Source organism: Anas platyrhynchos, chromosome 4 (assembly GCF_047663525.1).
Source record: "Anas platyrhynchos isolate ZD024472 breed Pekin duck chromosome 4, IASCAAS_PekinDuck_T2T, whole genome shotgun sequence".
NCBI classification, from domain to species: domain Eukaryota; kingdom Metazoa; phylum Chordata; class Aves; order Anseriformes; family Anatidae; genus Anas; species Anas platyrhynchos.
In genome coordinates, this window is record NC_092590.1 from 76323812 (window position 1) to 76349907 (window position 26096).

The 26096-nt window shown below is 37.7% G+C and overlaps 1 long non-coding RNA gene across 2 annotated transcripts in view; it reads right to left on the reverse strand.

The window, feature by feature from the left end:
* Window positions 1-26096, reverse strand: part of LOC140002518 (uncharacterized) — a 124356-nt gene that overhangs the window by 90385 nt on the left and 7875 nt on the right. For both annotated transcript variants that reach the window (XR_011809290.1, XR_011809289.1), the window contains exons 2-3: window positions 9580-9671; window positions 5997-6103 (exon numbers count right to left, since the gene is read on the reverse strand). This is a non-coding gene — a long non-coding RNA (uncharacterized lncRNA). The remainder of the gene's footprint in view (window positions 1-5996; window positions 6104-9579; window positions 9672-26096) is intronic.

The window sequence follows — 26096 nt, forward strand, 5'->3', positions numbered from 1 at the left end:
AATGTAAAGAAAGTGCTGACTTTAATATAGCAGCACAAAAGAGATTTGTAACCACTCCAGTGCTTTGGTGATGGAAGTCTATAGTGTTCCTAGCTGTTTCTATAACTTCTTTAAGAAGTTAGTCTGCTAAACAAGCAAATGGACAGAACCTAGTGAAAGCTCCCAGTTGCACAAACCAATGATCAAACTGGCAAGATTAATGCTGAAATTCCCTTCTTGCCAAAACCTCAGGATATGACCCAATATTGGGAGTATGAATGTACCTTTGGGGGTACATAGAATTTTGAATTTCAGTTGCTTTATAGAGTTTGGGTGCAGTACAGAGATTTGCAGTGACCACAGTGTTTAAATGAATGTGGGATATGCAGGAGTCTGATTATTGAAATATAGTATATTAAAAATACCATCACCAGATTTGGGCAGGGAGAAACATGAATTTCCTCCTGCTGCTACAATTTGGCTTGGCTGGTATTGAAAGCTAAGGACTGGCCCCACTAACTACTGAGTGGTCCTCAGTGCAATATTTGGATTTGATACAAGTAGGCATTTCTGAAACACAAGAAAAAATATATAAATTTACTATTTAGCTAAGTGTCTCACATTTTCAGTGTATGACCACTTCTGTCAATGTGTTATTTCAGCAGATACGAGGGCTGACACTCTAATGCAAGCTTATTAGTATACAATTATTTCTTTCAATTATTTCTCAAGTCTGTATCCCCAGGAACTTTACTTGGACATAGTCTTTAACCTTTTCTAAAAAGAAAAGAAAAGTAAAATAGCCTCTTTAAAGAAATAAAATGCTTCTTTCATCTTTAAGTTTTTCTCAAGCTTTTCAGTGCACTAATGTGATTGCAAAGAAATACCTATTAAAACTACCTATATATTTGGCTCTTCTCTGGATATAATATGTATAACTTTTAATTGATAAAAAATATCACAAATACTGCTGGTCAGAAATTGTTTAAGATAAGAAAGCTAAACAAAAGGTGAAACATTTGCAGAAAATCCATAGTAAAAGTCTTCTAGTTTCCCAGGTGAAAATGTTTCTGAAAAGCTCTTGTGGGAGGTCTAATGGGGGGCTCAGCTTTCCAGAACTGAAGGCTTGACGATAGATCCTGCTACATGGAAGAGAGCCAGTAACTCCAGCTTTCCTGAGGCTGAGGCAGAAGCACTGTCTCCAAGCCCTCAGCATAACTCTCTCTCCCAAACCCCTGTTTCCCAGGCTTGCTTAGTTAGACTTGCCAGAGCTGTAGACAAGACAACTGTCACTTGCATGGACTTTGAATCCCTGTTCAATTTTTGTTATTTTAAACAACCTGTTCTGCATTTTTCTTCTTTCCACGGAGAATTTCAAATATCCATTTTTTAGTTTTTGAGCAGAATCTCTAAATGATGAGTAGTTCATGCTTTCCCATGACAGACATGGAAATAAGAGCTCAGATGTATTAAGAAATATACCCTGAAAAGCTGTTGCTAAAATACATGGGATTTTGGAGCCTACATGTAAATATAACTTCAGATTTGGACCTCATATATGATGATTTCATCTTCACTGTTTTTTCCCAAATACTTATCTGGCTACCAAGAAAAAAATTTGCCATTTTATGTGTTCTAATGTTACTTGGTGAGATTCTCTCTAACACATTTCAAAACAAAATGTATTAAACTATTGGTAATTTTATTAACGATGGAGCTGAGGAATGAGAAGGTACCAGGAGTTCTAGATGTGGGGTTTACCCTTTTTTCTTCTACTGCTTCTACATGGACAAACACTCTTTGTCTTCATTTGTTATTCTGTGTTATAACACACTGAGGTTATTTTACAATTTTCTTTAATTCCTGGACTGTTGCAGAAAAGAAGCCTCAAGAAGAGGACAGCATCATAGAATCACAGAATCACTAAGGTTGGAAAAGACCTCCAGGATCATCTGGTCCAACCATTCCCCTCCCACCAATGTCATCCACTATACCATGTCCCTAAGCACCACGTCCAACCTTTCCTTGAACACCCCCAAGAATGGTGACTCCAACACTTCCCTGGGCAACCCATTCCAATGCCTGACAACTCTTTCTGAGAAGTCTTCTCACTTCAATTCTCCACTAAGACAAAGATCAAATGAGACTACTTAGTGGGGTATGAAGCTCATGAAACTTTCCAACAAGCCAATTTGAACTTGTTCTTGTGTTATGAAGAGGTTCCTGGCATGCCAAACTGATTTTGGCTTTGAATGAAGCAAACTTGCTGTGAATCAATTTGTGGGGAAGAACAAAACAACAACAACAAAATGCACTACGTATTTCCATTGATCTCTATTAGATCCAAAGAAAAGGATGAGCAGAAACAAATCCATGCTGAAAAGAGGCACTGAAAGGGAGCTGTTCTGCAAGAAGGTGAAGGTGTAATAACACCAATATGATAATTGCCATAGTCCTGTTTATTAGCTGTAATTTACAAATTCAGAGATTAAGGGGAACTACACTGTTAAATAGCCTCTATATTTGCTATAAATCAGCTTCCCTGTTTACTATAAACATAACCTGACTGTGGAATCAGTGATGACAATGATGAAAGAATTATTTCTGCTCCTCTGAGAAGCTTGGCAGCTTTCCTATTGCTAATGCTTTCTTTGCATCTCCTAACAGTTCAAGCCTATTTACTGCAATCTTCATTGTGGGTCCTGAATACTCTCTGTCTTTAGTCTCTTTTTAAGCCTGACATTGAGTAATAGCTTTCTAAAAATGCCTTGAAGTCCATTTTAAATGTGACAAAATGGTCTGTAAGAGACTAGGTAAATGTACAAACCTCATGGGATTTACCCAAAACCCCCTGAAGAAGGGATGGAAAATAATTGCTGTCTATACTCACCTACTGTGTTAAACATTTTTTATGGAGACAATACTAATATATTTTTTACTATGGAGCTGCAGCTTTTCTCACAAGAATGTCAATCAATTGAATGTTAAGATGTTACTCAGATAAAGAAAAGGTCCAGAAAAGAATGTCCCATATGGGAACACTTTCAGGTACACTACTATTTTCCAGGACATTTCAGAACTTCATGGAAGATCCTCCCATGTGTAGATGAACTTTACAGACCCAGATGCTGAACGAGAGGTGTAATCAAGTCTCTGGGAAAGATGGTAAACAACTAAAAAGATCAAAGAAAACTTCTCTCATGGTAGTAAATATTTTTGTCTACATAAATCTAACTATTATTTGTATGCTAAATTATACTTGGAATTTTCTCCCACAAGTATAAGTGTACTTATAAGGGTTCGTAGCCATCAATAGAAGATGAAAGAATACTCTCTTAAATAACTCTTTTTACAGTAACCAGCTTCCTAGGACCAGCAAGAAACAACTGAGGAAAAAAAAATGCTTTTAGGATGAAAAACTTATCATACAAACAATTGTGAAAAATATTATGTTTGGACGACTGTCTTTTACTTTCTCTTCTAGAATAGAACTGAAACTGAAAATCTTCATTAAGACACATTTTATATTTTGTTTTGCTCATTACACAGAATCTGTGCATGCTGTACAAATGCTTTGTCCAGGACTGAAAAGGGATAAGGAAGTCATGGAAGTTCTTGCTATGGGCAAGTGTATTGCCAGCACGTTATGACAACGGAGGTGAGCATGTAATGAAGAAACAATGTCTTGGACAAATATTCATAAGGAAATATATCAGGATATTGAATAAGTCATTCTTCGTAGCAGTTGGAATGATATTAGTGATGGAAACTATGGTGACACTCAGACGACCATAGTGGAAAAAGGTTTCATGAGTAGTAAAATAATATAAAAAACAGTGACTATTAAGAGAATCACCCAGCACTATATGCTCTATCACTCTTGATGCTGTCTGCATGGGATTTGTTCAATTACTTTCCACCACACTGGCTTTCCTATGACTCTTGCTGGTTTTGGTCACCCACAAACCACCATGCATTGCGTATCAGACACGAACTCTCATCTATCATGAGTATGGTCACAGCCTGCAGCAAGCATGGGTCCATCAGCAAATATTGTTTTATTGACCTGCACAATAAAAAAAAATGTGAATATGGACCAGTCTCCCTACCACAGTGAGGAATGCCTTATACACGTAGATGTTTTTGTAAAGGAAACAAGTACAGAAAGAAAATCAACCTGACACACTTCACTCAAACAAATCCTTTACTGCAACCAGGCACATGCTTACTCTCTGTTTTCCAGAGTAGAGACTGCAGGGTGTATCCTGAGCTGTCCAGATTTTATTTCATAACTGTTCTGTTTTATATTTCATTCAGCTTAACTCTATTATTTTTACAGTCTACCAAATACATTGCAGGGGTATAACAACCCTTTTCAATGTCTTCTGTTTATCCTTGAGGCAGTTCCCTCCTGCCTGTTTCTAAACTGCATTGAGTAATGTGGTTATTCAAAAAATAAATAAGCTTCTCTGAAATGCATCCAAATGTGATCCTCCCTGAAATGTTATTTAAATTCTATACTACATCTTTGGCTCAGAGGTTTGGGGATATATTTTTTTTTTAATCCCTGTCTTTCTAGTCTTTTGGTCACAGCTGAACTTTCCAGGAATAAAACTTTCAAGAGTGTTATACATGACACCATGAAATTCTGCAACAGAAATGACACAAACTTTTATCCACCTGCTGGAGTTAGATTATTTCAAGAAATATATTCTGCTCAAAGTACCAGTCATGTTCCTCCGCTGTATGAAGCTCTGAAGCAGTTATGGCTTTCATTGCTTTGCATTTGAGTCTTATGCTGTTTCTCTGTATGCTGTACTACAAGCAGTGAGAACCTGTCACCCTGAATTACTTTCATTCTGAGTCATTATAAAGAAGAGGGGAGAAGAAAGTCTTGTTAGGAAATAGCATTTTTTACTTTTCCCCATAACCACCATTATTATATGTTAAAAAAAAAAAAAAATCTATGAAGGCATTTGCTTTCAGAGATATTCTGAAATTGGCTGGAAAAAAAAAAAGAAAAAAGAAAAGGGCATGAAAAGCAGAACAACTTCATAGCTTCCCAGCTGCAATCACGAAATTTCATGATCAAAACATTGCTAATTTCAACCACAGAAAATAAATAAATAAATAAATAAATAAATAAATAAATAAATAAATTCAGGCACAGTTCATTATGTGATTCAACTGAAAGGTTCCTGGGAAAAGAAAATTTCAGTTAGCTGACTGCCTTCTTTTTTTTTCTAAGCCACACATTTTTCTGTGACCACAGCTGCTTTACACCACAGACCAAACACCCTTCTCCACAAGCCCTTTTAGTAAGTTAAACTTCCATAATCTTGAGTTTCTGACAGTTTTGTTCACAGAGCTGGAATGCAACAGGGTCTTGCACGGACCACACAGTTTAGACAAACCTGCTGGGCAAATGGGCATCACCAGAAGGACAGATTAGAAGAAAGGGTCTGCTACTCAGCACTGTATTGCAAATATAGTTATGGCCTTGGTTCGGGAAGGAAGAGCATGACATGAAGCAAAATAATTAACAAGAGGCAAAAAAATAGAACACAGGTGGCTCCCCTTACCCATCAGGCAGCACTTTTGTGCCAGGCGGGTGCCAGAGCCCTGGCACAGGCTGCCCAGAGCTTCGGGGACTCCTCCTTGGAGAGCTTCAGCAGCTGCCTGGGCATGGGGCTGGGCACCCTGCTTGAGCTGGGGCTTGGACCGCAGAGGTGCCTTCCTTCCAACTTCAACCAGTCTGTGATTCCAGGATGAGAGGACAGAAACCTATGCTGGAGAAGTGAATGGTGTTTTAGGTGGCCTAATTCAGTAGCTCCTCTATTTTACACTTCTGCGTATATAACAACTGAAACTATTTAACAATGAAGGGTCTGTGAATTAATTTCCAACATCTTTTTAAAAATAATTAAGCTGATATTGGAGAAAGCATGCAGAGATGTCAAGATGAGATTCCAAGTACTGTATCATAGAGCCACAGCTGCTGAGAAAGTTGATTTTACCTGCTAGGGAAGGGAAGCTGGTGATGACGAAGATGGTGTCCACTGGCAGTTTGCCTTTCTTTCTAGCAGTAGTTACACAGGAAGCCTTTTGCACTGTTGGATAATATCTGACAGGAAAGTGTGGTTACTGATGGAGAAAATGGTATGTGTCCAACCAGAAAGGATTTATCCATCTGTTGTCAACTGCTAATAAATATCTGATTATAATGGATATGGCCTAAAACTATTTTAAATTTTCAATTAAACATTCCACTGCACATTTCACTGCATTCTTGGGACTTCTCCTCAACTTTTTTTTTTTTTTAATGTAGAAAGACACTTGTAAAATATCTTTTAATTTGTTAATTCCTAAAAGAAAAGGAAAAAAAAAAAAAAAGGACGTTCTGACTATCAGATACCAAGTTCAGCTATAATCCAATTACAGTCAACTTTTAATAACCCTTTTTGAAAAAGAATTAAAAAAAAAAAAATAGAGAAAAAGCTGTGAGGTTAATGAGAAGGTCAACATGAAATTTCACATTGAACTGCTGCTCCAGTGTTTAGAGAAGAATGAGCTGTGAACTTATATTGCTTTTGGCCCAGAGAGTTAGACTTATCACAGATTGGGAATGATCCCAGATAATACAGCAAGATTTTTAATAGAGTTCTGTGCATGGCTGGGTCAGGGCTCTGGGAACTTAGTCATTTCGTTATGATTAATAAGCACCAATTTAATGGCCATAAGGGACCAACAGATCAATCAGTCTGACTTCTTGCAAAATAAAGCTCATGAGATTTGATCCACTTGTCCTGCATCACTTCCAGAAACACATCTAGTCTTAAAGTGCAGATAGCCAAAGATGGAAAATCTGCTGCCTCCTCTGGGATTTTGTTTCACTGTTAAAAATGTATGTCCTGCTGGCAATTTGAATACCTCAAGTTTTATTTTTTCCAGCTGTTGGCTCTGGCTAATCTTTTTCCTCCTAAATTAAAGGACTCTCCTGTATTTGGGCATTTCTCCCCACCAAGCTAATCAATACTGATTATCAAGTTTTCTTTCTCAGGTTTCTGTCCTGTTTCAACTGGGATAGACTGAACTTTCTTCAGACTAACTGGCATGGTTCTGTCTTTTGGATATAGGATGAAAATAATGCTGATAACACCAATGTTTTAGTTGTTACTGAGAGTGATTACACTAAGTAACAGACTTTTGGCTTCTCATGCTGCCCTACCAACAAGGAGCCTGGGGGTGCACAAGAAGATGGGAGGGGACAGAGCCAGGCCAGCTGACCCAGACTGGCCAAAGGGATATCCCATACCATTTAGCATAATGTTCAGCAATAAAACTTGGGGGAAGAGGAAGAGTTGACCCATGTTTGGGGCTGCTGTTGGCTAGAGATTAGATTGGTATTGGTCAGTGGGTGGTGACAAATTTAATCACTTTATTATTATTATTATTGTTATTATTGATCTTGTTGTTGTTATTATTGTTTTCTTCCCTTTCATATTAAACTGTCCTTATCTGAGTCAACAATTCCTCACACTTTTACTTTTTTTTTTTTTTTTTAATTCTCTTCCCCTATCCCCCATCACACTGCAGGGGAGTGAGTAACTGGCTGTGTGGTGCTGAGCTGCCTGCTGGGTTAAAACACAAAAATTCTTTTTGACAAGAATCTACAGTATAAGGCTTTTCTCTCAGCCCTCAGATGTTTCTTGTAGCTCATTTCTGTATTTCTCCAGCATTGTCCCAGGTGATGATCATAGAATCATGGAATAATGGAAAGGTTTGGGTTGGAAGGGAACTTAAAGATCATCTAATTCCAACCCCTCTGCCACACACGGGGACACCTTCCACCAGACCAGGTTGCTCAAAGCCCTATCCAACCTGGCCTTAAACACTTCCAAGGATGGGGCATCCACAATGATGTATAATGTGGAAATCTGACCAGAAATATCTCAAATATACAAATTTAAATAGATGTTGTTAAATTTCAGCTTTTTCTTGAAAGGTTTTATTCGTTATCCCAAGGCTGATGTTTTTGCATATTCAGTTTTATAATGAATGTAGCATTACACATCTGAAAATCTTTTATCTTTCTGCCTTTGTGTGGATAAGTGCTATATATCTGGCTTTCCAATGCTTAATAAAATTAAACAAACTACTGCATTATTTCAACTCAACTAGCAATTTAGAGATGTAATGGTATGCATTTACTCATTTGCATTGCATTTGTGACGTGGTACCAGACAATTATCCTAATGAATATCAATTTTGATTTAGACCTCAGCCTGCCACCTCGGCTGTTCAACTTGAATTTACTGATCGTATTAGCTTACTCCCAGATAAGAGGCTGTTTAACAGAGGCTGTACTTTCTCATTTACAGGTGACTTCTGACACTGCAATCACAGTTCTCATTGTAAGAGGCAAACTGTAGCTCACAGTGAGGTTGATGGTGAACTGAATCTTGCTACCTTCTGTGCATGCTTGCACAAGAGCTTAAATACTTCCCGGATCTGAATGTGATTGATAGAGAAATCCTATGTGTCCCACAAAGCCTCCTTCTTGACTTTTTCTGATCTTCCAGAAATGGTCTCAGTTGCCATAAGAACACATTGTTCTCACTATTGCTTTGTCATGGTCTGGGTGACAATTATGGGTAACATTTTATACAAATGTGTTCGGTCTGCCTGTATTTTGTGAAAATTAGGCAATCGGAATCCATTTCTTTCCCCTCTGCAATTTTCTCACAGGGTTCATCAAAGCCCATTGTCTCCTCACTAAAGAGGACCCACCTCTTTAAAGCTCTGTGAGTGCATGCCAAAAAGGTGACAGACAGGGGAGGATCAAAAAGAATAATAGTCACAGGCTTGGTAACTGTCTGTAGGGAAGAAAAGAATGAAAAGGAGTTTCACAGTATGAGAGAGACAAATTATCCATACAAAACCATTCTGGAGACTTAAAGTCAAGGTGAAGTTATTGAAATGGGCAGCTGGTTACCTCATCCCAGCTGACTGTTTTCTTAAGGTGCTTGGTGTTTGTTTGTGCCCTAATTAAGACATCCACCTCTAAAGTGCCAAAATCTAAAGTTGTCTTACCATCCTTAAAGTCAACAAAAAGAGCTAAGCAATTTCAAGTTAACTCATGTTGTCAGGTATCTAAGGTGAGTTGCTTTTTGACATGCAAATATAAATAGAAAGGAATCTGGGATAACTAAACTGGACTTACATGACACGTTTTTGGGTGCATAAGTTAGGGAAGAGGAATGTGATCTTCTGCATCCCATGCTGTTTCAAATTTCTTTTTGGATATATGCTAGCAAATAAGGACTGGATTTGGATCGCTGTATCTTAGCACCCATAAGATCCCCAGGACCTTGCTACACATTGTGAGCATCTCCATCGTACTGCCACATCCTGTTTGTGGTCAGTGGTCTCCTGATTCTGGTCAAGAGCAATTTATAATCAAAGAAAATTTAGAAATCTGTGGAAAGTCAACAGACCATTGAACAAATCTTCCATTGCAACTTTCTCAAACCCAAGGATTCATGGTTTTTACCCTGTTAATGACAAAATGTAGATCAGACCTATGAATCATATTCTTACCTGGTCATTCTGTAGAAAAGAGTGAACACAGTCATTTTATGAAGGCTTTCACCTGTAGGTTGTTGGTTGGTCTTGACAACTGGGCTTCTTGTCTGGAAGATTTGGAGAAGAGGTTCATTCCCCTTTCCTGATATTACCACTGGATGAATGTATAAATAGCCTATAGGAGTGACAAACTCTCATTTCTAGTGGAAAAATCTGTCTGATATTCCTGATTCTTAATTATCTAACCCCACACACTTTCTGGAGGTGTTCCAGCCTTTATCATTACTATGTCCCAAACTGTTTGTCCTTATCAGGTTAGATTTCAGTGACTTAAATGAGGAAGTCATGATATCACATAACAATTATAAAGCAAAATGAATGTTGCAGAGGGATTACAATCAACTGAGCATCTAAAAAATAAAACGGAAGTTGCAATCAGTCAGAAAGACAAACCTCAAAATGTCATTTCATGTATGTGTGATGGTGATATCATGTCCATGTGTTCAGATGATCTAAGAAATTTGCCCTTGGCTCTCCATGGGTAGCAGAGATGCATAAGCATCTCTACACAATGATTCATCCCTTCCTAAAATAAGTGAAATAAATCATTTTCTGATGCTTGTCTGTTTTGATAGCTAGAGGGGGGAACCTTGATAAATAGGTTACAGAAGGCAGATGACTTGGTTGACAAGTATTGTAAGATGAACCTTATCTAATATTTGATTGCAAACCGTAAGAATGGAAGAGTAACCACACTGGGTGAGATCAAATGTAGTCTGTCTGCAGTGATGCTTAAATGTAGCTGTCTGCTGAAGATTACAAGAACAACTGAAAAATGATAGTTCTCCACTTTGTGATAGTTCTCCCAGCTTCCAGATGTCTCAAGATAGCCATAGCTATTGTCTGCAGTATCCATATAATATTAATAAAAATATAGAACTATTTGAGAATATTTAATGAATTTCTACTCCATGAACCTGTCAAGTCTTCCCAGTAAAATTTTGCAACTACAACTCCCTGTGTATTTCCACATCTTAGCTACGTATTACGTGGTATTATACCTTTTATTTTATTTTTGAAATTGCTTCTTTAGAGACACTCGCACCCCATCCATCCACTTCATGCCACTCATAACTTCACTGATTGATATCTGATTCTTCATTAGCTGTCTCTCTTGTAGTCAGAAAAGTCCTATCCTCTTCAACTGGTCCTTGTATAGGAGTTACTTTTATTTTGCACAATTGCCATTAATTAAAGAGAACATGAAGTCTGATGTCTCCTTTATTTTTCCTTATCATTGTCTCTTGGTCAGCCCAATACCCCTCAGATGACTCCTGTTTTGGAGAGTTATTCCCTCAAGACATTAATTTCAAATGATGTAATGAATATTGAATGGTCTCCTGAATGAGAACAGGCAGGCAACACAGAAGTACATAGAGAACTTTTTAAAGGTTATCTGAGATTTCCTGAGCAGGCAAATACTGCTCAGAACATTTACAATAAAATCTTAAGATTTATATGAGCTGTCTTGTTGAAGTGCCTATCTACATAATTATTGCATCATTTTTTAGAAATGCCTTTTTCATGAAGAATAATGAAGTAAAATAACTTTGTGAAATTATGCTGTTCTAAATATTGGGATAGATGTCTTTTGTTAGTTTGTTTCTTTTTTGTTTTGCTGTTGTTGTTGTTTTGAAACGTAAAACTCCAGAAGTTTCATTTTAAAATTTTACCATAAAGTATCCATTTATGATATACACACACTTCCATAGAGGCAACGCTACAAATTATGTCAGGAAAAATCAAACTATTTATATATCATTTACAAGTCACTTTTTTTTTTTCCTTAATATAATCACTCACTTTTTCATAATGGATTTTCTTATTGAGATGTTTTGTGGTAAGAATTTCAAAAGTCTTGAACACCCAAACTCCTTGCAAGCTGAAGTCATCATCAGCACCTGCTAATTTCAGGGAGAACATATTGCACTCAATGCAAAGCAGTTTAGCTACTGGTTTTTACATATTTACCTCTTTTCCTGTCTATATCTTACTCGTCCTCTTGTTTTCTCACTTGTTTCACCCTAAAAGTACTCAAAAGTACCCATAACTCAAAGAATTGCTTACACTACGCTACATTCATGGACATGACACTGTAACATGTCTCTATTATGCTAAACTAAGGCTTTTGGCATTGAGCTCCCAACTACAGGAATTCCCTGTATCTGTATCTGTACCTGTATCTATCTTGTTACATGTGGCATCCCATCAGAATGTCATCCTCAGCTCACAATTGCACAATCCTTTTGAGCGAGCACATTGGAGAATGGTTATTTTTGTAGAAGTTTGCTACAAGTCTGGACAAAATTTTGCCTTTGAAACTCAGAGGATGCTCATTCACATAAACTACAACTTATTTACCCAGAACGATCTTGTTGAAAACATCCCATTTTATTGTACATTCCTGTTTTTTACGATAAAAAACATTTTTTTTTTTCATGACAGAATACTTTTGTAAAGCTGTTAGAAGACTTGGAACCAAAGAAAAAGGCAATTTAAAACAAACTAGAAATCTCATTAGATAATACTTTGTGGTTATTTATAGGTTCATTTAACACCTCCATAGACAAAACTGTCATTCTGCATGGCTTAAATACCAAGAACATGGGGGCCAAGGATGCCCCAGACAACTTTTGTATTTTATGTGTTGAAAGGATCTTCACAGAGAATCTCCTAAGAAACTATGTGATTAACGAGCTGAAACCCACCCACTCACTGGTCAAAAGCAGTCTTGTGGTCAAAGTGTCATTTGGGAATTCAGGAAATGTGGCTTCAGGTCTGAGTCTCTCTTAACATAAACCAACTATTTAGAGCAGATTTGTTAAGGTAGTTAGGTGTCCCACAAGAGCAGATTTGTATGCACATTACATGTTACTTGGGTGAAGGCTGACTTTTACTGCAAACCTCAACATTCCAGATTCAGATGGGACTACAAAGCTGGGCTTCTTCAAAAAGCAGGTTTTGGTTTAAAAACGAGCTGTCAAAGTTGACCTTGAGGCTTGTTTACTTCACTGAAAAACCACCTCATAACAGTAGGAGTCCTGTGGTACAGAGTGTCACAGGCAACTGAACAGATGGTGGTCAGATTTCTAAAGTCACCCAGTGCTGTACAAACATGGTTCAGCAGAGGAGGCCTGGGGAAATGAATCCTCAGAGGACACCAGAATACTTTCACCACCTCCCTCATCTACTCTTTCACAATCACAGCCTCCCTCAACCCAAAATTTTGTCCCTGCACCCATTTCTATTTTTTCTAAACAAAAATGTCTCTAAGCTGTCTCTAAGCACTATTGTGTCTGTCAATTTGAGTTCCCCAAACCTTTTAAAAAGAATAGTGGCAACTATCATTTTTTTAAGGTTGTAAGGAAAGCACAATCATCAAACCATGTTCATGGCCTGGGTGGGTTTTCTCTGTCTTCTAGTTATTTAATTCTTTGAAGAAGGGTGACATGCATATTATTATTAGATGAGTAATAAAAATCTATTGCTTACCTCAGCAAAATCATGTCCTTCTTTCAAGGGGTATTTTAAAATGCCCATGAATCATGAGATAAAAAGCCACTAAAACATCTGTCTAGATAATAAGTTTTGTTTGTCTGCACATGAGAGGCTAAAGTGATAATTTTCTGTTAAATATGACTTCACTGAAGAGAAAATAAATATGTCATCAGTGTACATCTTATTGCAAAATGATTCATAACATAATGTAAATAAAAGTGGGAGGATGATGTGAAATGGAGAATAAATAGGTATTTCTCACTGTTAATGTTTTATGCTTTTACCTAAGGAGGGTGAAGAGACGTTGTCACTTGGAAAAGAGAAAAGACAAGTATGTTCATTATACAAGAAGGGGAAGATGTTTAGTATCATGGGTACTTTACTAATTAGTTGACAAGTCTAATCTGCTTCTTTGTTTAAAAATGTTTGTTGGAACATCCTTGGGTTATCCAAAATAATGGTATGGTCTTGGTGATATTTAGGATGGCCAAAGAAAGGATTAAACACTGACATAGGGTTCCTGAGACAGATGGGGCTTCTTCAGCCTTAGAAATTTCTAAGAGCATATGCTGCCTGACATGATGGGTTTACACAAAGCAGAATCTGTCCTGAAGCAGAGGAATGGATAAATTGACTCCCCAAGTTCCTTTCTAGCCATGTTTCCTTGAATCTAGAGTTTCTCATATATGATATAAGAATGGGTTCATACAACTACACCAATGAGAAGGATTGAACTGGGAGCTGAGATTCACAGGTGAGCCAGGTTTGCTGCAAGGATGCTTTCTTTTCCTGCATAGCATTTGGAGGTGAAAAGATGGGTCATTAAAAAAAAAAAGCATGTGCTTTGCACCAGTTCAGTAGCAAATGTTGTCTTTAGAATTTGCAGAAACACACTGAGATTAAGGGACAAGATTACAATATTCAGCAATTTCAACAAAAAAGCTCTGTGAAGTGCCAGGAGGTGATGCTGGTGTAAGAGAAGAGGTCAGATTCTGGCTTTAGGTAATGGGGCAATGGGATATTCCTTGGGCTGAAGGAAATTTTCCTGTTTTACAGAAAAATGATTTGAATAATGGAAAATTTTTTTTCAGCCACATTCACCCACATAAATACATTGCGTATTAGGACTATAATTCACAGAGATTAATTTTAGTAGGTGGTCTACCCATTAGGAAATGAAACACATCTTAATGAATTATACTTGAATGCTAGAAAGTAGCTATGTCAAAACGGTTAATGATCTTTGTGAGAGCAGCCATCAGGACTATTATATTGTATTTAATGTGTCAGGAGAACACTGTGTTTCCGAACCCACAGTCATAACCCCCAAGAATATTTCAGAAAGCTTCAATAAAGTATTTAGATGAGCCAAGAGGCACTACTTTCCAGCAGCAAATAGGTAACTGGAAGTACATTTTTTCTCCTCTTCCCTAACGGCCATGTGGAAACATGAGGCAGATAAAAGAATAATTCTGGTCACTGGGTGTGAAAATAACTAATCTAGACACCATGTGGCATTTGATTTTCTCCTTGCATGAAGAAAAACCTTTATTAATTCTGATATAATGTAATTCTACTTTCAGGGTCACATTTGAAAACCCCAAACAGCTCGCTTCATCCACAGCACATCAGTGTCAATCTCTTTTCCAATTATTACCCTCCAAATCCTTTTGCAAATAATAATAATAATAATAATAATAATAATAATAATAATAATAATAATAATAATAATAATAAATCACTGCATGCAACTGGCTGTGAGGCTTCTGGGGAACGGTGAGCAGAAAAAGGTCTCAACCATAAGGTCAGTCCAAATCCATACATGACATCTTTCTCTGTTCTGAAGCTGCTGTGAAAGCAAGACAAACTCAAATGTGAAGTCTGACCCTTTTTTTGGGTAATAAGGGATGATAGACAAGGCATTAAAAACTTAGAGTTTAAGAGCTGACTCTTGGTCTTTGCTATTTTATGGGTTTTTTGAAAAAACAATTTGCAAAAAGAAAGTTATGTGTTCTTATTTATTTATTCATTTAAAGGACGAACTTCAGTGAATTAATGGAGATACTTAGAAATAATTTTAGATCTTTTTAGTAATATAGTATAGGAATTTTTTTTTGTTAAAGGATACTGGTATCCTGACACAGTTCCTGGAAGAGAATGGAACAGGGAATATAAGAGCTTTTTTTTAGGATACTTATTTTAAAAGGAAATAAAAATAGAATTTCCTTAGAACCAAAAAAAAAAAAAAAAAAAAAAGACTCTGAGAAGGTATCACTGACAATTTTAGTTTTAATGAAAAAATTATCTACACCCAGGGAGTAACTGTTCTTGCTTTCAGGACTCCCTTGTGTCTTCCTAATTATAACTCATAATTTTCTGCTTGAAAGACATGTCCAAGTTAATAGACTATGTATGATCCTGCCTCACCAGAACAAGTCACTGAAAATGATGGGGATGATCTTGTTTTCATGAACAATATGTCTAGATGAATGCTATTCTACTTAAAAAAATAATAATAATAATAATGAAAAAAAAAATAAGTTCAGGCAAGAAGGCAAGCTTACAATCACAATTGCAACAGTTCCCAGAAATCTATGAAATCCATGTTCTTGGAAGCCAGAACCTGGACTTCAGAAGATGACCAGGTTCAGTCTGGAGACCCATGAAATGAACAGAAATATTAGGTGGTTAAAAAGCAGAATTTGACAAATAAAGGGATGCCAAATGCTCAGAGAAGCTAGTAAAATGATACCAGGGAAGCAGTGGTACATGTGAGAGCCCATATCTGCCTTGCTTCTGTATTGAAATGGTGAGCCTCTAGAAAACCCTACCTTTGCTGAATTTGCTTCTGCAGAGGGTTCAGTATGTGGATATATATAGTGCACCCCCATTGTAGTATGGCTCCCATCATCCTTCTATTGCTTTCAGTCCATTTGCTTGCAGATCTCATTTTATCTTTAATTGACATCACAAGATGCACTTATCTACACAATGGACAGTCTTCTTTTTTTTTTTCTTTTCTTTTTTTTTTTTTTTGTGAAACATGCAATTGAATAAATTTTATAAAGTACACAATAGAGAAAATGATATGTTGGAAGGCCAGCAGTTGAGCATCCAAACTCAGTGACATGAATTTTGATGCTTCCAGCAATTTTTAATTTATAATTCTATTTTTTTTTTTTTAACATAAGCATTATTTTTAGGATTGGACACTATTATAATTCTTCCAGGAAACATCTGAACAGCGAGCTGCTGGATGTTTTAAATGAGATTTATCTCCCTTTACTGTAGCTGTCTGTTTTGCATTGAGCCTGGAAGAGCCTTGGATCTTAACACCACTTTATCAGTTGCTCCGTGGACTTGTACAAGAATGGGAAAAGAAGAATGCAAGGCAAGGTCTACAGAAACCTATAAGATCAAAGCGTTAAGTTTTGTGAAATTTTTCAGCTGAAGACCAAACACCTGAAAAATTCTTCAAAAGCCTTAAAAATTGTGGAACATTTCTTTTTTGTTTATTTATTTTTTCTTCTTTTTTTTTCCTAGCTGGGAAGAATGAGATACATTGGCATTGATTTATTTGTATTGAGATATATTAAGATATATTGAGACATATTGAGATCTTTACCATCAGGTTTCTCTTCAGAAGAGATGCTCACAGTACAAACTCAAGCCCTATTAGGATTTTAAAATCCATTCAAACTTACCCCAGTATTCAAACCCCGGTTAATTCAAACCACGTGGCACCCTTACTGAAGAAAACTGCGATCTCTTGATCTTACTTTTCAGAGTGGACAAAGATGTGGAAACTTTCACTTTGCTCATATTTTCCCACAGTGTTAGTTAAATAGAGGTATTTGATCTCAAAATTTCTGTTTGACACATTTACTAACAGTAAGTCATATTTCTGCAAGGCAAGAAGTGCCTATTGCAAATCCAAAGGAAACAGACTAATAAGAAGTAATTATAGGTGAGTGTTTTTACAGGCCTTTTGGGAATGTAATATTTAAACAAATCTGTGTTTTCTCTCATGTTCAAGGAGTCCTGTACAGAAATAAAGAAACGTTACTGATTCTTTTTAACTGCAGTGTAATAGAAAAGAGAAAAATATGGATCTCAAAGAAAAATGTAAATAATTTTAAGGATTAAAAGGACAGCACTTCAGCAGTGTGGTTTAGGGGTTTTGTTTAGTTTGGCAAAGGGAGGTTGTTCTTTATTTGTAAAACAGCATTATGTTTTTTCATCTCTCTTCATAACCAGAAGTATCTAAATGAAAGTTCAAAAAAAGTTAATATAAATAGGCTTACACAAAAGATTAGTCAAACTTAAAGAAAATTCAGCAATGACTTACTTTTCTTTAAACATTTATATCACTTTTTTTTGTGAGCTAACTTGATGTCAACCAGAAAGCCAAACTTACCTGTCGTATGGACAGCAATTTTTTGAAAGTCTATACACAAGAAATGAGCAATAAGCTAAAATGCTGTCACACCTGTAGGTTGCCTAGACAATGTCTAAGGTAAGAAAAAATGCATCTGGGGTATGAAGCAGAATGATCTGTAGGACAATGTTGCCCCGACCCATAAAAGAGGAGGTAATACCATGGGGTTATGGTGTGAGAAAACATAATTTGTTTTAAAACAAGCAACACCCCTGTATGCTCTGTAAGAGAACATCCTGGGCAACTTCCAAGCTAGCAGATAAGCCAGTAGCCATGAATATCCAATTTGGAATGTGATAGCCCAAAGCAAATCTCATAAATTGAGATAAAATATGAATAAACCGTACTTTACTGTGGAAAGGACTGTCCCAAATTCTTCTTAAGGTCAGACATGGGCTGACTGCACTCACTGTAAGACTAAATCAGTGCTTTGCATTTTGGTATGCTTTAATTAGTTTGATTTTACTCTATATCACCACAGCCAGGAGCTAGTATAGGGCAAGGACGTAGCTTGCTTGCTGTTCAAAGGTAGTGCCTAAAGTTCTGCTGTTGTTTGCACTGTCTGAAGAGACATCACCCCAACCCCTTCCACAGCAGTCTAAGACACTCACCACGTCTGTGTGGCATTCCAAGTGTGGCTGCCCTCTTGTGACCTTCTTAACTGAATTTTCTCCCAGAGGTCTATTCTGAAGCTCCTGGCAATGAGGCGAGCACCACCAGTTCTCCCTATCTGTTTTTTTAATAGGGTGTTGACACCGCTCCCCAGCGAGCCTACGAGGAACAAAGGGCATAAGTCACCAGTTTCCCTGCTGAGCTCAGATCTTGAGGCATCTGAAGAGAAAGCTCCTGAGAGTCTATCACATCTCTTGGTGATGATTTATTAATTGCAGAAACGTAAATCCCGTTCAAGAATTCTGACTTGGCTCTTCCTATTGCAGATATTTGTGTTCTCTGTCTGCTTGGGGGGAACTGTCGACCTAGAAAAGACTGTGACTAGGACTGTCAGGCGAAAGCAATCAGTCAAACTTTCTACAAATATTGTATGGAAAATGTCTTGACCCATGTTTGTGTTACAGCTTTAGCTGTGATTATCATTGACCTCAGACCATTCCCACATGAACTGAAGGACAGGATCTCATGAGTGGTGGCTGCAAAAGCAGCACACCCTTTCTTTCTCCCTGGGCACAGAGAGGGATACCAACTGCTCACTAAATAACTATTCACTTCTCTGAGCATCCTTAAATGTTAAATTGCCCACATAGGATTTTGCTTTCTGCAAGAACAACTTAGGTTCCTGGCAGCTAAGGAAAAAAAAATGGTTTAAGGTCCCTTTTCCTGTCTTTAAGATCTACTGCTTCTCTTTCCTTGTATTGGGGAAAAAAAAAAAAAAAAAAAAAAAAGCATTAATTTACAGGATCAAATCTCTAAAATGTGTTTTCAGTAACACTGGTGAGGGCAGAGCCAGGCAGGGACAAGGTTACTGTGGGATGTTAATTAGCTGCCCGCTTGACCCCATCTGTGACCCAGAGTGAGTTTGTGTATTTAATTTTTTTCACACATGACTTGCTCTTACAATCCTTTTCCCATAATGCCAGCCAGACTGTATGCTGACCTAGAGCTCTGCTTCTGATATTAACTGCTGCACAGTGTGCTGAAGTCAGGACAAGGAGTATCTGAATGCATGCACGTGCATGGTGGATGGGCTGTGGAGCATTCTTTGAGAGAAACAGCTGATGTGTCTGACACAAATTGTGCCTGTTCAATGGATTAACAGGCAGGGATTTGCTGCCTTCTTGGTCTAGAAATTTGCAAATGAGGCATAACCACTATTCCCTGTTACCTTTAATCAATGCCTGCAGAACTAGTCAGTACCACACAAAGCTTAAAAGCTGTTGCCCTGAGCATGTCCTTTACATATCTAGGAGCTGTGAGAAGCAACACATAATAAGGACCTTACTGTTTAAATGTATTTTTCTGTAAGACAGGGGAATAGCACCTGTGATTGAACTGCGGGCCACACAGCATCCCAGCCGACAGGAGCTCACCATGTGCTGCAGGAGGGGGCAACTTTCCTGTCAGGATGGGAAGGGAATCCGTCTTCCAGGAGAGGTACCATAGCACCTTGTGAGTCTCTTGCCATTTTTCTGCTCTGGTTCACTTCCAAAGAAAAACATGTGATGGGCAGTGGGTAGGCAGATGTCTTCCTGACACACATTCAGGCTTGGGCTGGAGTGGACAACCATGCTGCTCCACTCTGAACAGCCCAGGACAGTGGGGTGCATGTAAATGTACCTTTAGACCCCTTTCCAGGCTGATTTAGCAGCAGCTTGCCTGTACAGATGGTTCGGTACCCAGAACTCAACATCCATCTGTGTTTTACATGACAACATGAGCAAAATACTCAACTGTGCACTCAAATGTCCATGCACCTGAATTGGATTGTTTTAAGGCTTTGCAGCTTCCAGTTTGGAGCACATCTCCACTGTGCTGAGCTGTACAAATATCGAATTAAATTATTACCTTTTTTTCCAGTGTAAGTACAGGGCAATGAACAACAGCCAGGTTAAGAAGGAGAAAATGCCACGACAGTATTGATCAGCAGGTAAGAGAAGACAAATGGCTTGCTTTGCGTTACAGTAAAAGGGAATAGCCACAAAGTAGAAATGATGTGTTCAGATGTACTTGCTCCAAGCCTAGCGATCTGTGTGTTGGGGGGAAGTTGTGCAGATCTGACAACCAGCAACCTTCCCACCTTGTAATAATCAAGACATGAAATCATGATGACTTTAGCTCTTTTGTAGTGACAGCAAAGTGTTTTAGGGGTATTATGCCAAAAGCACCAGCAATTGTCAGATGTAGTCTGGGCTGACACTGAACTCCAGATAAAAGCCCAGTGGTACTCTGTGTAGAACATCCCCATACACTGAGAAACACCTACAAAAGCATTAACTCAGTCCAGAGCTCATCATAGACTAATCCCCGGGACTTTTGTCTTCTTTTATCCAGTTTGATCACTGAAGATAGCCGAGCTATCTTGTTTAAAGATGGTTTGGATACATCTGAAAACTCTACCTGTTGCCATCTCCCTCTGTCCTGCACCCAGTGACTGCTGAGCAGAGATGCCTCCAGGTAAGAAGTGTGAGTTTCCAAGGGATTAAGAAAAAAAAAAATGACTGAAGGGCTCCAAGGAAGATTAGTCATTGTGTGTCTAGCATGAACTAACAGAAAAAAAAAAAAAAAAAAAAAAAAAAAAAAAAAGGAAAAAAAAAAGAAAAAGAAGAAGCCACAAGTAATTAAATGAGGTTCTTGTAATATATTGTCTGTCCCTAAATTCTATATCAAATGAGGCACATTATACTCTTAACAGGCAGTTATTTTTCTTCGACATGTGCAAACTGAACATAACATTAAATACCGAGAGAAGAGCACTTTGCAGTGTAGAGTATTAAAAAAATGAAAGCAAAGAGCTTCAGTTTTGAAACTGATGCTATAAATCAATTTGCCAAATAGAAAAAAAAAAAGAAAAAAAAAAGAAAAAAAGAAAAAAAAAAGAGGGGGTGTGGAGGATTAAGCCTAACAAGCTTGAAGGGAAGTAAACAAGCACACTGTTTGTTGTTTTTTGCATGATTTTTTGCATGACAATGCTGGAGATTGTTTTTCTGGTGTAATGTGTGTTTTAGGTCACCATGCCTGCATAGGTAATTACAACGAACTGCTCTTGTTAGCAGGATACATCTGATATGGAATGTCACAGATTCTCATCACTCTTTCACTTTCATGAATGCCCTCAAGCACAAAGACTTGTATTGTTCTTTATGAAAGGAATACAGCTCTGATGTTGGGAACTTTGAAGAGCAAAAGGCTGGTGAAGTATGTGGGGTTTAGACAGATGCACATAAACCAAAGACAGCCATAACTAATAATCCAGCCCTTGAAATTAACTTGACTACAGTATGCCTCCTTTCTGCGGCACATGGAAGCATCATGCCTAGGTGAATAAATTCTTCCCAGGTGACCAAGTGTTCATTTCACAGCTGAGCTAAATAGAAGTGGTCTAAAAGAAGCCTAAACAATGTAATTATTATTATTTATTACTTCAGTGGGCTGGATACTTTGCAGCCAAACAGGAAGATACAAGACCTACTTGGAAAAAAACATTTTAATATTTTAAGCTTTTTGGTGGGCCACTCTTTTACCTACGTGTTGTTTTAGTAGTGTTCATTATGAATTATTACAGTAAGACCCTATTATTACTAAGAGTCTATTATTACTAAGATCCTAAAATGAGGTATCACTTTGTTATACAGGAGACAGCGCCAACAGAGAGAAAAATATCTGGGTTCTACTGAGAATTATTTGGGATACATTTATGGATAAGTCTGGTTCCCAACTGCTGAAAGCTAGTACTGGGTGCTGGATGGAGCACGGTAAGGCATGACCAAGAAACATTCCTAGTTATAATCCTAGGGAGTGACCTGGGCCAAACAAGACCTAAAGATCTGCCCATTCTAGCCTCTGCCTGTCAGATCCTGCAAATTAGACAAGAAGTAGCAAAGAGAATCAGTTCAAAGGCAAGCCTCCCAAGCCTCTAATCAAATATTTAATGTAGTAGGATGCATCTTGTAAACAGATGAAAATTAATTGTGCTGAATTTTTCAGGAAGACATCACTCCCTGACTCGTCCCTTAAGTGTTTTGCAAACATTGGATGGTTTTGAAGGTTTAAGACTAACCTCTCTGGGAGGGAAAGCTTCTTTAGGAAGACATGGCAGGGGACTGTGATTTCATGAGGAAATGTATTTGTGCACCAGGTGTCAGCACAGTACAATATTTCATTTTTGTAGGGATCAGGCCTGAATACTATAACTCTGGTTACTCAGTTGTTAAATTGCTGCCTGATGTGCATTTAATGCAGTCTGTAACTGCCTCTTTTTGCTATAATTTCTTTCATTAGTGCTCAGTTTTGTTTTTCTCTGTTTGGTGAAATGGTGCCTTGATTTATTAGGCTGTGCAGCCACTTGATTATTTTTTCCATCATTTTCTAGGAAAAGAATATGTTGCAGTGAGAACCAAGTCTGAAAATAAATTAATGCTGTGCCATTTAGCCCAGAGTGCTAATTGTCTTAAAGACATTTAAACACACAATTCAACTCATAGATGGTGTTTTAGTTATTGGTATTCTAATCCTTAATGTTTAAGGCCCACTTTTAAAGGTATTTAGGAAACTGATCCCCAGTAAAATCGAAATAATGTGCATCTAGTACATATCTTTGTTTCAGATTTTCATCTGTGAGCTCTCAGCTTGTGTTGAATACTGAAGCCAGAGTTGTTTTTATCCCTCCAAAAAGAATACCTAGCAGAGGGAGAAGGAAGGGAGGACAGATGAAGATATGTTTTAAAATCTCCACTCTGCTCCATGTTATGGAAGATACTGTCTTAAATCACAGAAAAATAAAACAAAACAAAAACCAAAAAAAAACCCTGCAAATCTCAGACCTTTCTGTAAAGACATCTCTTATAAACTCTTTGAATGGAAATACTCCGTTTTGTATAAATAAGTATTAATTGGAGCAGTTGCCTGAACAATTATCAGTCAAATTTATTTATTTATTTATTTTTCTTGTTTACCCTTAGGTGCCTTGGATATCTATGTACACAGAACAGAGCAGGTTCCATTGGATAAATTTATTCAAAATAACCCAGCAGCCTCATGACTACAGCAACTTCTCTACAGGAAACCTGAACCTATGTCCCTGCTTCAAACCAAGAGGAATTGAAAACAGGTTTTCCAAATCCCAGACAAACCCCCTAACTGCTAAACATTAGGGAAAAATCAAATAAAATCCTTGTTGAGAGGGCTTATCACATCCTTCCTCTTTATGTAAAACAAAATCTTGGCAATAAGTGTGGGAACACCCAAACGATAAAATCTTTTTGAGACTCTTGGGGTATAATCAAATACTTAGAGCAGCGTGAGCAGTGGGATGTTTTTGCGTGTCCACTAACAGACCGTTCTGACTGGAAAATATTGCCAACAGAAAACTAGGTACTAGAGGAATAAAAGTAACAGAGAGGTCATGTGACAAAGAGGCAGGATTTGGAAATCTTGGCTGCACCTGAATGTCAGGTTGCAGCATCTAAAGTACCTGTCAGATATCTCTCTTCCTTTCCTGTTCCTGTTCAGATGGGGTCTAGCTTCTTGTGCTTCTGTCAACTCAGCTGATGTGTCTTTGACTCTGATGTGACCCTCAAGTGCTTCTGAATCTGGGCCTGGTGACTCAAATTGTAGTTTTCTGCATCTGATCTGAACAGTTTGTTTGTTAATAGTCAACCTTGCTGTTCCCATTACAAGGAGGACTCGATGTTGCCTCGGGCTTTTCCTTCATTGCAAGGCTGCTTATGTACAGAAAGCATCCTGACTCTGCTCAGTACAGGTTTCCTTTTCTTTCTTCAGTGCCTGAAGATCATATTCCAGCACTCTTCCCCATAAACCTTTTTCAGATTGCTTTGCTGATCCTTCTGGAAGCATTTTCTTCTAATCCAGAACTTTCTGTTGTGTCCCATGTTTGCCTGTGTGCTGTTTCTAGTTCTGTCTGCTCGTATGCCATCTTCATGCCTGTGTAATTGCACTGGTATATTAAGTAATATTCATTTCTGATGTTGGCTGGTTGTTCCTGTTGGTTAAGATGCTCAGCTTTGGAAGAAGGTTTACATATTTGCTATGGAAGAATAAATATTGCCATCAGCTTGAGCCAATTCCATCCCAACACTGTATAATGGTATTTGAAATAAAAATTACATCAGGATAAAAACAAAGCAGATGAGCCTGAACATTGTCTTTCAGTGCTGCTTACCAGCTAAATAGAAGCCATCTAACTTTCATGGAACATGTTGGAAAGAGAAAAACTGTAAGAATGCAAAATTTGTAAAGCCTTTTCCAAGTTTTATCAGAAGTAGATAGGATAATTTTCTTTAAATGCTCATGGCTATATATATATGTATTAAATTTTCTTTTAGATCAGCTGGAAATACAACCTAGAACTGACGATCTTCAAAACCCACTCAGCCACAGGTTACATTTTTACAGATGTCATTGAACTCTGGGTATGAATTTAAGGATGCCAGTAGAAAATCTGAGCATCTGCAATGCATGTAATTAAGTAGGGTAAACGAAATCTGCCCATGAATACCTCAATTGAAACTGATGTAAAGAAAGAACTTATTTTGACACTTAGAAACATTTATTTTTACAAATATTGTCTCAAGTTTTGAAGCAGCTTCTTATTCTTGATGTGTTTCAGTGAGCCTTGGCTGGAGCCTGGAGCAGCATTGCAGGGAATAGGAAGTTTATTTTTCAGTTCTCTGAGAATGTACTTTTTTTTTTTTTTTTTTTTTTTTTCCTTAAAGGACAAGGGAATGCAACACTGCATCTCCTTTTGAGTTTTTTTAACATTGTCTTTTTTAGGCACAGTGAAACATATAACAGAGCTCCATTTCTGCACTGTGCTGCTCAGAGCTCCAGTGTAAGGAACAAGGAAATCATGCATGCTATTTCTATTCAGAATCCTAAATGCCCCTAGAGCAGCTGGTGAGTAAGGAGAATATCCTAATGTGTTATCTTACTACAAAAGTCACCTGATCTTTACTGGCACTTACAGCCCCTCTGAGCATCCACCTTTTTGTCCACTCCTATTACAAATCAGCTTAGGCTGAAGGGTTTAAGTGGCAGGGGCTGTCTTTCTGTTATATCTTTCTATGCCATCTCCTATGGAAGGGCTTTGATCCATTTTTGAGGTTTCACTGTATCAAAGCCATTACAAATACAAAATGATAATATAATGAGAAAAAGAATGAGAGAAAAACATGAAAGCATGTGCAAATCAAGAGAAAAGTTGCAAAGCAGACCCAGGAAAGCCCAAATATTAGGAGCATAAAAATGACAGGAATATTCTAGCTTGCTGAGCTAGCCTGGTCTATTTTCAAGTAATAGAGATAGGCTTGTGATATAATCTTGTTCATAAACAGATCAAGCTGCACCTTAAGACCAAACAGCTTTCTTGCAACAACATTTAGATTTTCCAGCTGTAAAAACAAACATTCATTAAGTCCATTTTTATGTATTCCTAGCAGTTTATACAGGGTTGTTTTTTTTTTTTTTTTTTTTGTATCTTGACAATTTCAAGCATTTGAAAAAGCAAGTTAGATCTTGACAATGTCTTTTAAAATTGAAGCAGTTGCACAGATCCAGCACTTTAGTTTGTGGATCTATTCATTTCCATAAATCAGAGTTTATGTAGTTCCAGAAATTGCAGTCAGGCTTTCCTGAAAAGGTGTGAGCTGGGGCTTGGCCAGCAGTGAAAGGAGCTGGCATCTGCCTTAGTGCATCCTTGGTCTCCCTCTTCTGGCTCAGTTTGAAGGAGCACATTTCATCCAAGACGTGCTACAGCTCACCATTATTGCTACTGTGAGGTGGTGAAGGGGATATTTGAAAAGGAGACATGTCCAGAAGCTATGTTCCAGCATGTTCTTGCAGGTAC